This window comes from Chinchilla lanigera, unplaced genomic scaffold (assembly GCF_000276665.1).
Source record: "Chinchilla lanigera isolate Chin_1 unplaced genomic scaffold, ChiLan1.0 scaffold00001, whole genome shotgun sequence".
Taxonomy (NCBI): Eukaryota; Metazoa; Chordata; class Mammalia; order Rodentia; family Chinchillidae; genus Chinchilla; species Chinchilla lanigera.
In genome coordinates, this window is record NW_004955402.1 from 7,174,134 (window position 1) to 7,187,838 (window position 13,705).

The following is a 13,705-nucleotide window of genomic DNA, read 5'->3' on the forward strand; positions in this document are numbered from 1 at the left end:
AGCGAGGCAGCCTGGCCCTCTTCTCCCTGGGCCTCTGCCCTGACGCAGGCTGTGAGCTCCTGCAGGCAAGGAGCAGGGCGGGGGCAGCTGCATGCCCACGAGTGTGCACTGGTCCTCCACACGGGGGGGCCCCCAAGTGTCAGGCTCCCCGAGTGTGTCCTGGCCTCTGTCCAGCTGGGGACCAGAGACTCCTTTGCCGCAGTAGCAGATGTGACCCTCTTGAAAGATTCTTGCCTGTTTCCTGCCGATAAACTGCTTCGTGTTTCCTGAACCCTCACACCCCAGAGTGAGGGCAGAAGGAGGCCCTGGCAAAGTCCTCACGCTCCAGACAGGAAGAGGAGGCCCGGCCGGGCCAGGGGACAAAGGAGGAGGGTGGACACGGCAGCTGCATGATCCCAGCTCCTCTACCACAGGCGTGGGTGCGGCAGAGAGCGTCATTCCTCAGCTCCTCCTGGTCCCCACCAGCGTCCAGGACTGGAAGCTCCCCCAGGTCTCAGGGACTGAGGAAAACATGAAGCGGTCAACCGGAGGGCAGGAGACCTCGGGGCCCCAAGGACACAGGTGACAGGACTTAGAGGGGGTGAGCCTTTGTGTTTCATGATTTTGAATTTAGGCTTTTTATCCGACTCACCAACAATCTTGTGACACGGGAGAGGATACTGTCATCTCCATTTTATCAGCAAGGACACTGAGTCAAAGAAGGAAGACGACTTCCTGGTTGTCGAGCTTTCAAAAAGATGAGAAAAATGACGACCAAGCTCAGGGCCCCTGTGGTTTACAGGGAGCGATTACTGGAACCTTCCTTCTCCCCAAACAACCTAACAGAGCGTTGTGACGCGCGCCCCCGAGACGCCGCCAGAAAGCGACTGTGCAGCTCCCCGGCCCGCCGGAAGCCTCTGCGAGCCACGGCCTGGAGGGCGCCCTCCCGCTGCCAGCCGTGATGGCACGGTGTTGGAACCAGAGTGCCTACCACGCCGTAAATCATGGCCGTGTCTAGGCGCAAGAGAAGCCCCTGCTGCTACGGTGGTTCCTTCTCCTTCCAGGCAACGGCTTAGACTGTTTTTGCCAATGAGCGAGGACAGGCTGTCTGCAGGGGCTTCTAGATAGGTCTCCTGTCTCCAAGAGGGACACAGGTTTGGTCTGGGGTTCTGCCGTGTTGGATGCGGATGCTGCAAGAGCTGCCTGCATTTTGCTGCTGTGAAGATACTGAGATTGAAGAACCCGTGTGCTAGATGAAGATCAGAACCACTGAAATAACCAGGCACCTTCGCCGCCCCCAGATCCCCCGGTATGTCAGGTAGTACATTTCTTGGTCTTTTTTTCTCCCCAGTTTTGGGGATTGAACCTAGGGCCTTCACACTGAGCTGCAGCTCCTGCCTTCTTAACAGTTTTTCTAAAAATTGTGAGAGTAGGTCTCAGATAGCCAAGTTGCCTAGACTGGGTTTAAACTTGCCATCCTCCTGTCTCGGCCTCCCACTTTCCTTATTCTTTGAGCAAGGTGAATTGGTTTTCTTATTGTTTACAGTAAAATTATCTTAACTAACAAGGTAGCTTTCTAAATTGTCTTATTTTTTACATTTGCACAGCTGGTGTCTTTCTATTATTCTAAAATCTGAAAATTAGTATAAAATTTAAAAAAAACCTGACCCTCTCCTCCAGAGGAACTTCCTCCCAAGGCTTTGGCTATGGCACAGCTGTCAGTGGAGCTTCCCTTAAAGACTTCACTGGAAACCACTGTCTCCTGGGTCGCAGTGTTTTCTCCTGAGTTTGCTCTTCTGTTTCGCTGAGGCATATTGCCAAGTAATCTTCTAAGAAAAGGTATGCGGGCCCTGAGTGTTCGGAGCCTTTGCACCCTTAGTCCTGCAGGCTGACTGGCTTCCTTCCCACGTCTGGGGATTCCGTGATCCCGCTGGGCAGAGTTTCTTCTGCAGGGGAGGCAAAATTTGATCTCCACCCTTTTAGAGGGTTTCATCTGAGTCTGAGAATTAAACTGATATGAGACCGGTCAACAGAAGAGCATACTAATTTATTTAATATCAGTTTTTTTATGTGACATAATAGATGTCATAAGAGAATGGTGACCCAAAGACACAGTTAGAGGTGAACACATTTATATACTGAGTTAGAGAAAGTGGCATGTTGGGAGACCACAAGAAGTCAAAGGGCTTGGTTTTGGAGACTCAGCTGGGTGGAGATATAGCTAAGAGGGTAAGGATCCACTCTCCCAGGTTTGTAAATGCAGGCTTCCCTCGGCCCCAGCTCCATCTCCTTAAGTATGAAAATGATGCAGTCCTTTTGACTGCCCCTGTAATCCCAGCACTCAGGAGGCTGAGGCAGGATCACTGCTGGGCTACATAGTGAGTTCAAGCCTGGCCTGAATTACAAAGTGAGACCCTGTCTCAAAAAACAAACCAACAAACAAATATCCTGAATAAGTATGAGGCTCATATTATTGAAATGTTTCACTTGGATAGATGGTTTTTCTTTTGATCTCAATTTTTCAAACATTAAAGTGTACCCAGGACTTTTCCATTATCCTGTTAGAAGTAAGAGAACTGCTGTCATTCCTCAAAAAGTGTCACAGAAAGCAACCTCAGGATGTTAAACTATGCGTCATAGTGAAAACTAGGTCCTTTTAAAATGTCGAAATTCCTGCAGCACAATATCCTTTTTGTAAACTCTGAAGCAAAACAATGACTAAAATAAGTGTAGAGCTTACGTATTTACAGTATGATTACTTCACTGTTGGTTCTTCCAGAAACATCAAGCTGCCCATCATGACTATATAAACATACTATGCACTAATGTGTGATTTATCTTAATGAAATAGATATCAAATCCATAGAACTCTTTCATACATGCAAATAATTACAGGCTCTTTTGGGGATTCAGATACCTACATGTTCTCTGTCACAATGAATGTCAACAGGACCTAAACTCCCCCTGAAGCGAGGACCCGTCTGGGCTGTAGTCTGTGTTCCCTTTCAGGGGTCTCAAATCGTCAGAAGGGGAACAGTCACATTTGCAAAGAGCTGCATATTTTCCTTGGCGTGCACAAATCACTTCTTTCCCAGGTGCAGTTCTATTACTCTGATAATTTCATCTTCCTTCACTTTTGTTTTTGAGACAGAGTCTTGCCATGCAGTTCAGGCTGGCCTTGAACTCACTACATAGCTCAGGCTGGCCTCGAACTCGAAGCAATCCCCCTGCCTCAGCCTCCTGGGTGCTGGGATTCCATTTCCCTTCATTTTCTGTGTTGCATCCTCACAGGCCCCCAGAGAGAGCTGGACGGTGGGAGGTAAGGTCATTTTCTATGTAACCGCAACATCTTCCACGCTTCCAGACATATAGAAGTGAACGCACTGAACAAGCCTGGAAGGAAGTAGCAAGGAAGTCGCACCGCTGCCTGACACGCCCATCCTCCACCCTGCCCGAGTCCGAGCTCCCCCAGCCTCTGCACCACACGCGGGTCCTGTGAGTGTCCTCTGTTTCCTGTGCCCTCTTCCCTTAGCATGGAGCCCTGAGCCGCATTTCTCAAAGAAGGCAACACCAAGGAGTTGTGCTGCCCTCCAGGGCTCTGGAGGCCGTGCCTGGTGCCACAGCTGGGGACAGCCAGGGGCCACACCTCTCCAGCCAGGGTCCCCTGAGGCCCCTGCATTGCACCCTCCCTGATCCCCCTCGGAGTTATGGGGTCCAGTTCCTGCTCTGCACCTGCTTCCCCTCCAGGTCTTTCGGGGACAAGCCACAGGAATCCCACAGCAACAGGCCAGCAGAGTGATCAGAAAGGATGGCCTCTCCCACCAGTCAGCACGGCGTCTCATCCTGCCGCTCAGCCGCGAGTCTCCCCAGGACCTGGAAGCGCCCCCCAGAACTCGCCAGAGGCTCTCCAGTTTCACCTCCCAACACAGCGGCCTGGGTACTGAGCCAGCACTGTCAGACTTCCTGCGGCCAGTTTTGCAACCCGGGCTCCCGCGGACCTCGTGGGTGTCTGGTTATGCACGACCACAGCAGTGACGGAGGTCCTGAGGAAGGAGGCTTCCCTCGTCCCCAGCGGTGCCCTGACCGGGTCACAGCGCGATGCGGGTGCTCATCTGCTCCTGTCTGGGATGGCCGTGGCCGTTCACAAGTCGCCCGAGTGCTAGGACGTGAGGCATCCTCAGGCAGGCAGAGTAATCGCAGCCCCACTCGCTCTCAGGATTCTGTGAGGAATACATGAGCGCATCTGTGGCAAAGGCACAGACCGCAGGGCAGCCTGGAGGCCCTGGGCTCGGTCCAGCGCAGAGAGGGACGGACAGACAGACAGACCTATAAACGCATGTGCCACCACTGCTATGTCCTTTGCTATCGTTACTAAACTGTAGTTCATCCTCAGAGTCCTTTTGAGGAGTAGAAAAATCCTGAGAAGTATTTTAATGGATACTTTTAGATGCTGGTTGGAGATGCTAGTTGAAATAAGGGAGTATTCTGAAAGCAGAGCCCCTTGGGAAATCTTTGTCCAGCTCCTCAGGGTTATGCAGACGTCTGGGCACCCAGGTACCGTAATACTGGTCAGAGTTCTCTGGAGAAGGGACCCCAATAGGGTATCTAGACATCCCTTCGTGTCCCTGGGACCTCTCCCCTCTCCCAGGACACCCAAATCTGCAAGTGCAGAAATACAATGACACCGGATGTGTACACAACCTCCACGGGGCTCCTGCATACTTGAAGTGACCTCTGGCTGTCCTATAATATCTAGTACAAGACACTGCATACATGGTGTGCAAACAGCTGCTGTCTGAGATGTTTTGAGAACAATGACAAGAAAAGTGTTTGTATATACTCAGCACTGAGGCCTAAGACATAGCGTGTGTCACAGTGATGTCATATTTTCTACTATTCGACCCTTAGAAGCGCCTGCCTGGCAAGTGCAAGGTCCTGGGTTCGATTCCAGGAACCAAAAAACCAAAAAAGAAAAATCAATCTTTGGATGGTTTGTTGAATCCATGGATGTGTAGCCAACAGGCAGAGAGGGTACAGTGTGCGTGCGTGTGTGTGTGTGTGTGTGTGTGTGTGTGTGTGTGTGAGAGAGAGAGAGAGAGACAGAGAGAAAGAGGGAGAGGGAGGGAGCGGGGGAGACAGAGGGAGAGGGCGGTGTTAGGAGGCCGAGAACGCCCATGGCCAGAGCCCCAGGAAAGCGAGCAGTGTGAATCCAGCCCACCTTGGAAGGTCTGAGCACCAGGGCCGCCAAGCGTGGGAGAAGACCAGGGCCCGGCTCAGGGAGGCGAGCAGGAAAGTGGACAACTCTGCTTTCTCTGCCGTTTGTCCCCAGGGGCTGGGTGACCCCATATGCGCTGGTGAAGGCGATCGATGCCACCAAGGCCACTGAGGCGAAGGCTGATCTTGCCTGGACACAAACACAACCAGGGTTAGTGACACTGAAATGGAGCACGACAGTAACAAACAGCTCATGGCCTTCTCACCTCTGCCTGGCTATTTCTTTTCATTTTTTTTTTTCTTTTTGAGACAGGATCTCACTATGTAGTGCAGGCTGGCTCTGAACTCACTATGATCCTCCTGCCTCAGCTTCCCGAGTGCTGGGATTACAGTCGAGTGCCACCATGCCCGGCTTTTCCTAGCTATTTCTGCAACACACAGATGCTTATCAATTATGCTGTACTTCTATCCAACATCTTAGCTTGCATTCATCCTCTCCTCATAATCTATTCAGCAGATTTCAGGCCACCATCATGGTTCTCTCTGTGACAGTGCCGTGTCCTCCCTAGAAAGAGACAGAGGAGGAGGAGGAATTGCCTTACACACAGTGCTTCCCTTGAATGTTTGAAAATGCGGCGTGTGCGTGTGCACATCTGTGTGAGTTTGTGTCCCTGTTCTGTTGACTCGGGCAGTCTGTGCTCCTCTTTCTTTCCCAGATTTTCCCCCAGGTTCCGTGGGATCAGTGGCTTCCCAGTTTGTGTTTCAGGGACTTGTTCCTTATCCGCACACGTCTACCTCCATCACCCCCAAAGCCTGCGGGCGTGGCCGTCAGGGACCGGCACTGGCCCCTGTGTCTTGCGGCTGATGCACACGTTTCAGGGATCTCAGAATGAGAGATTACACCAGGCTCAGACAGGGTGAGCTCTTTGGTGAGCACGCAGGCGAGGGGCGGGCAGGCTCCCGGGCAGGTTCAGCTCAAACCTGTCGGGTCTCTTCCTGCCGGGGCAGTGGGGCAGCACAGAGTAGGACTTGCCTCTGCTGTGAAGTTCGCCTCCTTCCAGGTGGAGGAGGTGGACCGTGCGCAGCTCGCTTTATCTGAGCGGGGGCTGCGGAGCGAGGCAGATCCCGGCCCTGGTCTTTCTCTCAGGGTTCCGGCTAACATTACGAATCATGAACCACCACCAGGAACACCCAAAAAGACAAATGAAGAGAATCACAAACCAGCCGGTAGAGCCCCACAGTGGGCTAACTCTGCTCCCACTGACCCGCCTGGAGCAGGGGCCACACACGTCGGCACCCGGCCCACTACTGCCGGCTCCAGGACTTTCTCTGGGGCCAAAGCAGCCACGCGCTGGTCTTCCCTTCCGGTTCCCGTCAGTTCCCCTCCCTGCTCCTTCGGTTTTAACCCCATGCTGCCTTCTAGTCCTTTAAAATGTCCACAGGGTCCACTGAATGAGTGATGCATTTCAAACTGTGACCCTCTTTCGTGTAGTGTATTTTAGCCATTTCTCCATAGCATGAAAATCTTCTGAAAACACAATCTTGGATGATTATTTAACATTATAAGTTATACACCATAGTTGGTCAACTCCTCCTTCCTCCCTCCCTCCCTCCCATGTTTGCTGTACTGGGGACTGAACCCAGGGCCTCCACGCTGAGCTACACCTCCAGCCCCCGTCTTTTTTTTTTTTTTTAATTTTGAGACAGTCTCACTATCACTGGGTTGCCTAGGCTGGGCCTAAACTTCAGATCCTCCTGCCTCAGCCTCCAGGGTGCTGGGATTTCAGGCATGTGCCATGACACCTGGCTGAGCTGTCACTTTTCAACACAGCCTCCTCTTCAGATGTCGGCCAGCTCTCTCCTCCGCATGAGTTGATTCTGGGTAAGTCCTCCACCAGCTTGGACACCTTTCATAAACTCTTGTTAAAGAATAAGACACCATGCATTCAGCTGGCTCTGCATTAAAGGCCTATCATTTTAAATAAAATTTGTGTCCTCTCCTAAGGCAGCCTGAGACCCAGCCACAGGACAGAGGTGACAGGGTCACCCTGAGTGCCGAGGGCAGAGGCAGTGAGTTACCTGGTGCAGCAAAGGTAGGATACTGGCTGCAGAGAGAAAATGGACATCTGACTTCCACGCCCACTTCTGCCACTTGGCCCGGCTCCCAGCCTTCCTGAGCCGCAAGCGACAAATACAAGTGGAGCCCATGTCAGGTGGGCAGCGTGGGCTCTTATCACGAATACATCACGAAAGGATGACCCTAAGGAGCTCACTGGCACGGCCACCGCCTTGCAGGCCACCAGCTGCGCGTGTGATGAGAACACGTGAGACCTTTCTCAGCAAATCCGACACCAACAGCCGTGTCACCACCGGCAGTCAGAGCCCTGGTTCGGTGTCACCTTCCAACTAGAACTGCTGCCCTCTTAACCCGCGCTCCCCGAACTCCAGCCCTGGGTGACCCCTGTCCTCCGCGCCCCACGCTGCCGGATCCAGCATGTAACCGACATCCGGCCGCGCTCCGGCACCAGCTTCCTCGTCGGAGCAGCCTTCCACCTTGCCGTGCGCAAGGCTCCGCTCTGCCTCCGTGCGCAAGCCCACACACATGCGCACGGGCACGCACACACAATGCGCACGCGCACGCACAGTGCACGCACACCTTGCACTTCCTTTTCTGGCCCCTGCACCAGGCTGCAGGCACTTTTTTACTTTTTCCCTCGGGTTTCCCTTGAGAAACTCGTGGAGCCCCTTCATTTTCCTGATTTTTTAGGGTACTGTGGATTGAACCCATGGCTTTGTACCATCCCACCCAAGGACTCTATCACTCAGCCCCTAGCCATTTCCATTTCTTAGGGTCTTGCCAAACTGCCCTGGCAGAACTTGAACCTTTGATCCCCCTGCCTCAGCCTCAGGAGGAGCTGTGGCGACAGATGCGCACCACAGTGCTCAGCTAACCTAACCCCTTTCAGCCTCACCGTTCTGTCTGTACCCTGGAGATAATCACACTGCTCTGGGGTCCTGGGAGGACCAGACGGTGTGTGTAAAGTGTGGGCGGCAGGGCTGGGTCGCAGCTCGGAGGCAGAACACTTGCCAAGCACAAGAAAGGCCCTGGGTTCCATCCTCTGGTGTCTCACACAAAAAATAGTCATTCATAGAGTTGCTGGGCCGGGGATATAGCTCAGTGCCATAAGTGCTTGCCTGGCAAGCCTGAGGTCATGAGTTCGATTCCCGGTACCAAAAAAAAAAAAAAATAGAGTTGCTTAACCAAGGAAGAGCTCAGCAAGTAAAGGCTACTGCACATCAGAGCACTGTTAACGCAAATGCAATCTAAAATCATCACTTCATAAAAAAGTGATGGATAGAGGAAGTAAAGGATTTATGCAACATAAAAGCTAGTTTGTAAGTGAAGATTGTCTGTTTTAATCATCTGTGTTTCTTGTTTGTTTGAGACAAAGTCTCACTATGTAGTTCAGGTTGTCCTCAAGCTTGAGGAGATCCTCCTGCCTCAGCCTCCCCAGTAAGTCATCCATATTTCTATTCAGTACCTAACAAATTTGGGGCAGGGGTACTTGAAATTGAACTCAAGGCCTTGTGTTTGCCAGGCACGTGCTGTGCCGCTGAGCTATATACCTGGCCCTGTACCTGCCAAATCTTACGCACTCAGTAACTGTGTACTGGTTCAACCTAAAGCTTCAAAGCAAGGTTTTGCTTTGATTCTAGTACCATTAAATTACCTGTGCATTCCTTTCTACTGACAGAACTGCCCCATGGCTGTAAGTCACTGAGCCCCTGGCATATAAAATAACTGCAGCAACTATATTGGAAAGGTTGGGATTTATGAGATCATCTTTTCTTCAATCTTTCCCCTACTCTTATCTCTTCTCCATATCACACAGCAAGCAAAACAAAAACAAAGGACTTTTCACAAAAGGAGTCTTTCACCATTCCTCCCTTACCTGAATCTACTAAGGCCAGCAAAAAAAAAAAAAAAAAAGAACCTATAGAGGAGACGAAATCTCCAGCCACGCGGGCTCCCCAAGTGTTTAACGGGATACACATTTTGATATTCGAGCAAAAAGTTTCCTAAAGGCCCTGCAGATAAATCCAGAACTAGGGGCCAGAGGAGCAGGGATGGAAGGGGGTTCGGGAGGGCACATTTCCATACCAAAGAGGCGAGGTGTGGCAGACATCTGTTGCTTTTGTCTTCTCAACAAAACACCCCTCCGTAGGGAGGAGCGGTTGGTCCAAACTGGCCCCATTCCCAGAGGACAGGATATGCAACCCACCCGGTCCGCCCCAGCCTCCCCGCCACGCTGACTCCGTGCCAAGCTGAGCCAATCGCGTTTCCTCCGAGAGATTTGATCTGTGAAATCCCGGGGGAGGAAGGGGCTCCCTTTTGTCCCCTGAATCCTAAGGTTTTCTATGGGGTTGGGGCCAGTGGGAGCCATCTTACCTGTCACCCATAGCAAGCACGTTTGTGTCCACAGAGGATGGGGTCACAGAAAAAGAAGCAGGAGGGACGGCTAAGCTTGGTGACATCACTTCAGCCCTTCTGTGCGGCCCGGCAGCTCGGAGGGGCACAACATGAGCCCTGCGCTCCCCACCCACCCGCTCCCAGCTCCCCAGTGAGAAGTCCTGGCAAGAAGACCCGGGGCCTGGGGTCCCCGTCAGGGACAGACAGAGGAGGAGGGCCGAGGAGCGAGGGTCGAGCGGCGGCCACACACCCTCACCCAAGATTGCTGTCTGTTGATTTCTGGGGAAAAGATACCTGAGTTTTCTCTCGGTGAGGATATGAAGAGAAACAGAAGAACGTGACAGTGAAATTGTGCGGTCTTCGGTCTTTTCTGCATCCTGGAATTGCCGGGACCCTAACCAGACATCCGGGTCGCACAGGGCCAAGGGGCCTTTGCAACATCAGCTGACAGTGTAAAAGGAGACAGGAAGACTCACCACCCGAGCAACAGGCGTTCCTGAGACAAGGACAAGACAGAAAAGGCGGAACCGAAATGATCGCAGGATTACTTAGGCAGAGACCGTCCTGGAAGAGCAGATCCAAACCTTCAGGTTAAAGCAGTATCAAAAAGACAAAAAACAAGCAAACAAAAAAACCTCCCAAAACAAAACAACAGCAGAAACCAGGATGTCCAGCGGGAGCCGCTGAAAGACTTAGAGAGGCCCTGTCTCAAAAAATTACAACTAGACCCAGATGAAACTCAATTCAATCCCCAGTGCTGCAAACACACACACACACACACACACACACACACACACACCCCGAGAAAAAGGTGATGAGTTCTACCTAGATCAAAACACATCCCTAGGAAGTAACTGAATTTGAGGGAGATAAAGCTCTCAGACACTTCCAAACAAAAGAAATCTGCCGCTTCTAAGGGAAAAAAATGAATTCATCAGCAATCAGTTAAACACACACCTAAATAATTATTGTGGTGGAAACTACTACCTCTGAATAATGTGATTCTAATGACTTCTGGAAGAAATGCATTTTTGTTATTTCCTGTTGAGAAGCTAGCATCACACGTGTCAGGAGCAGGTTGAGATAAAACTCTAGAACAGTCCGACCCGCGGTCAAGGCGTGGAGCTGGCTGGTGCCGCAGTGCGACATGGAGTGCGGTGGTGTCCGCCACGCCTGTCCCCAGGGTGGTCGTCCTGGAGGGGGCGGGCCGCGGGGAGGTCCTCAGGAAACCTGGGACAAATCCTGTCCTCCCACTGGGTAAGACTGTGGGACCCGACCTGTCCCCTCCCCGCACCTGGCTCTAGATGTGAGCCCCAGTGCACCCTGCCACACCGCGCCACCTCACCACAGGGCGAAGCACCAGGCCACCCAGCCTTGGACCTGAACCTGCACACTGCGGGTTAAAGAAACCGCTTCCTTTCTTTCTTTCAACTTTACTTTTTATTAGCACAAACTTGTCACACTGATTGATCACATTCATCATAGGGAGCTTGTACGGTACGTGACATACCTTGATTCTCTTTTTCCCATTCCCCCCACCTTTATTTTCCTCTCCACTTACGAAAGCTTTGTTTCCAACGTTCCCTTTTCTTTTTTCCTTTTCCCGTCCTTCCCTTCCCCGCCCCTCCCTTTACTCCCCGCCCCTTTGAACGTGTTTATCCTTGTTTATGTTTGCGGCGGCGGCGCGGAGAGGCACGGCAGAGGTTTTCCTGGGTTCCCTGCAGCGGATCCTCAGCAGCCACTGCTTCTTCGCCCGAGAGAAGGAAGGGGATATAAACCTGGCGCCACCAGCCGCCCAGCCTCGCCATGCCGCTTCTCGGTCTACGTAGGCAGCAGCGAGAGCTCCTCGGTCTCTATCAGTCGCCGTAGGGACCTGGGTCCAGGGCCGGCTCCATCAGTCGCCGTAGGGACCTGGGTCCAGGGCCGCGGTGGTGCTCCGCATGCCCCTCACCCACCTCGGAAGACCCCAGCTGGCCGAGGAACAGTAAGCGGGATCACGACCTTTCGGCTAACTCATTTTACTGTGATTATCGGCTGAATGTATCAGAGGAACTAACGTCTCATAACGAGAGAGGATTCTAAATATCCAGTCCAGGCTCCAAGATGCCAAACACCTTACCTGGAAAGCGGTGTGGAGCGCTGGCAGCCTCTACCTTGAGATCCCGGCGGCCCCCTGCGCGCGGGGAGCAGAGACAGCTTTGCAGTTCTCCCTGAGTTTGCAGAGGAGCAGCCCCACGCTGACCGCGTCATTTGCTTCCATAAGAACCGGGAGGGCAGAGCTGCCTTGCTCCAGATCTACAGCTTTTTGGGCTTTGAGATTGTGAGAGCAGGGCATCCCCTTGTCCGCAAGAGACCTGATGCTTGCTTCATGGCCTACACATTTGAGAGAGAGTCTGCTGGCGAGGAGGAGTAGCGGCCCGGCTGCTGTGGGAGCCCCCTTGGGGACAGTACCCTCGGAGTGCTCACTGGGGGCGCAGACTCAGTCCCCTTTTTTGGGTTTGTCCGCATGTTGTAATTGTGTAAATAAACGCTCACTTCAAATTTAAAAAAAAAAATTAAAAAATAAAATATCCTTTTTTATGCAGAGTAGTACTCAATTGTGTATAAATACAATATTTTCTTTATCCATTCATCTTCTGATGAACATATGGGCTATTTCCAAGATTTATCTATTATACATTGTCTGCTATAAACATGGGTGTGCGTGGTTCACAGTGATATGATCCTTTTAACCCTTTTAGGAAGATACCTAAAAGGGGAACAGCTGAGTCAAATGGAACCTCTTGTTTTAGTTACTTGAGGACTCTCCCACACTGATTTCCATAGTGGTTGTACCAGTTTACACTCCCACCAGCAAGGGAGAAGGGTCCTTTTCCCCCACAGCCTTGCCAGCATTTGTTATTGGTTGATTTCTTGATGATGGCCATTCTTTCTGGAATGAGATGGAATCCAAACCTCTACATTTCTTGATTAGCCCACCTCAGGTATTTCATGATAGTGACAGAAGTCTGATAGCCATGGTCCCCTTCTTCCCCCGGTTCTGCTGTATCTGGGAATATACAGCTTGTATCTAAATGTTCCCCCGAAGCCTCATGTTCCCTAGCATCATAGGTGGACCTGGATGATTAGATCTAGAGTGCGGTGCCGGGATTAAGGGTGTGTGATTAGTAAATGACTCCACTGGTTGGTTTGGCATGGTTCTGAGTGTGAATAATGGGAAGGTGCACCCTGGGTGTGAGTGCTTCCACCCTAAGACCATGTAGCCTGGCTAGAATATAAGGGTGAGAAAGAGGGTGCTGTCCTCACTTACCGTTTGCTGCTTTTGCTGCCTTCTGCCCACCATGGACTGTTTCCCCTCTGCCATGCCACCTTGGAGGCAGCCAGCTGTGGACCAAAGCCTCTGCAAACTGTGAGCTGAAATAAACCTTTCCTCTCTTCACTTCGGTGTCAGGTAATTTGTCTCAGCAAAGAGAAAAGTAACTAAGACAACTCAGAAGGTAACTTGAATATTTTCAGACTCCTCTTTACATCTTTAATTGTTTTTGCCATACAGAACTCCTTCTGATTTTTAAAAACATGATTAAAAGTTTATACTTAATGCCTAAAAAGGAAAGACATACAACCAAATGTTACCACTGCTTTCTGGGTAACGGAAATGTAGGGTTCCTCTTTTTTTCTTTGGTGTTATTGTGTGTGAGAGAGAGTGTCTTCTGCACATTTACAGCCAGCTGATTTTTCAACAAAGATGTCAAAAGCATACCCAGGGAAGGGACAGTCTCTCCATCTGCAGAAGGCAACTGGACCCCCTACTTTTCACCATATACAGAAATCAGCTCAAGATGAGTCAAGGATCCGAATGTCAGACCTAAAATTATGAAACTACCAGGAGAAAACACAGGGGAAACATTTCAAGACACTGAATCAACAAGGATTTTCTGAATAAGCCCAGAAAGCACAGAAAATGAAAGTAAAGCTATGGCGTAACAGGGATTATGTGAAACCAAAGGGCTTCTTTCTACACAGCGAAGGAAATGTCAACAG

General features: G+C 51.3%; 1 pseudogene; it reads left to right on the forward strand.

Annotated features, from left to right (window-relative positions):
- Positions 1-11,331: 11,331 nt before the first annotated feature.
- LOC102015364 lies at positions 11,332-12,248 on the forward strand (annotated as a pseudogene).
- The last annotated feature ends 1,457 nt before the right edge of the window (positions 12,249-13,705 follow it).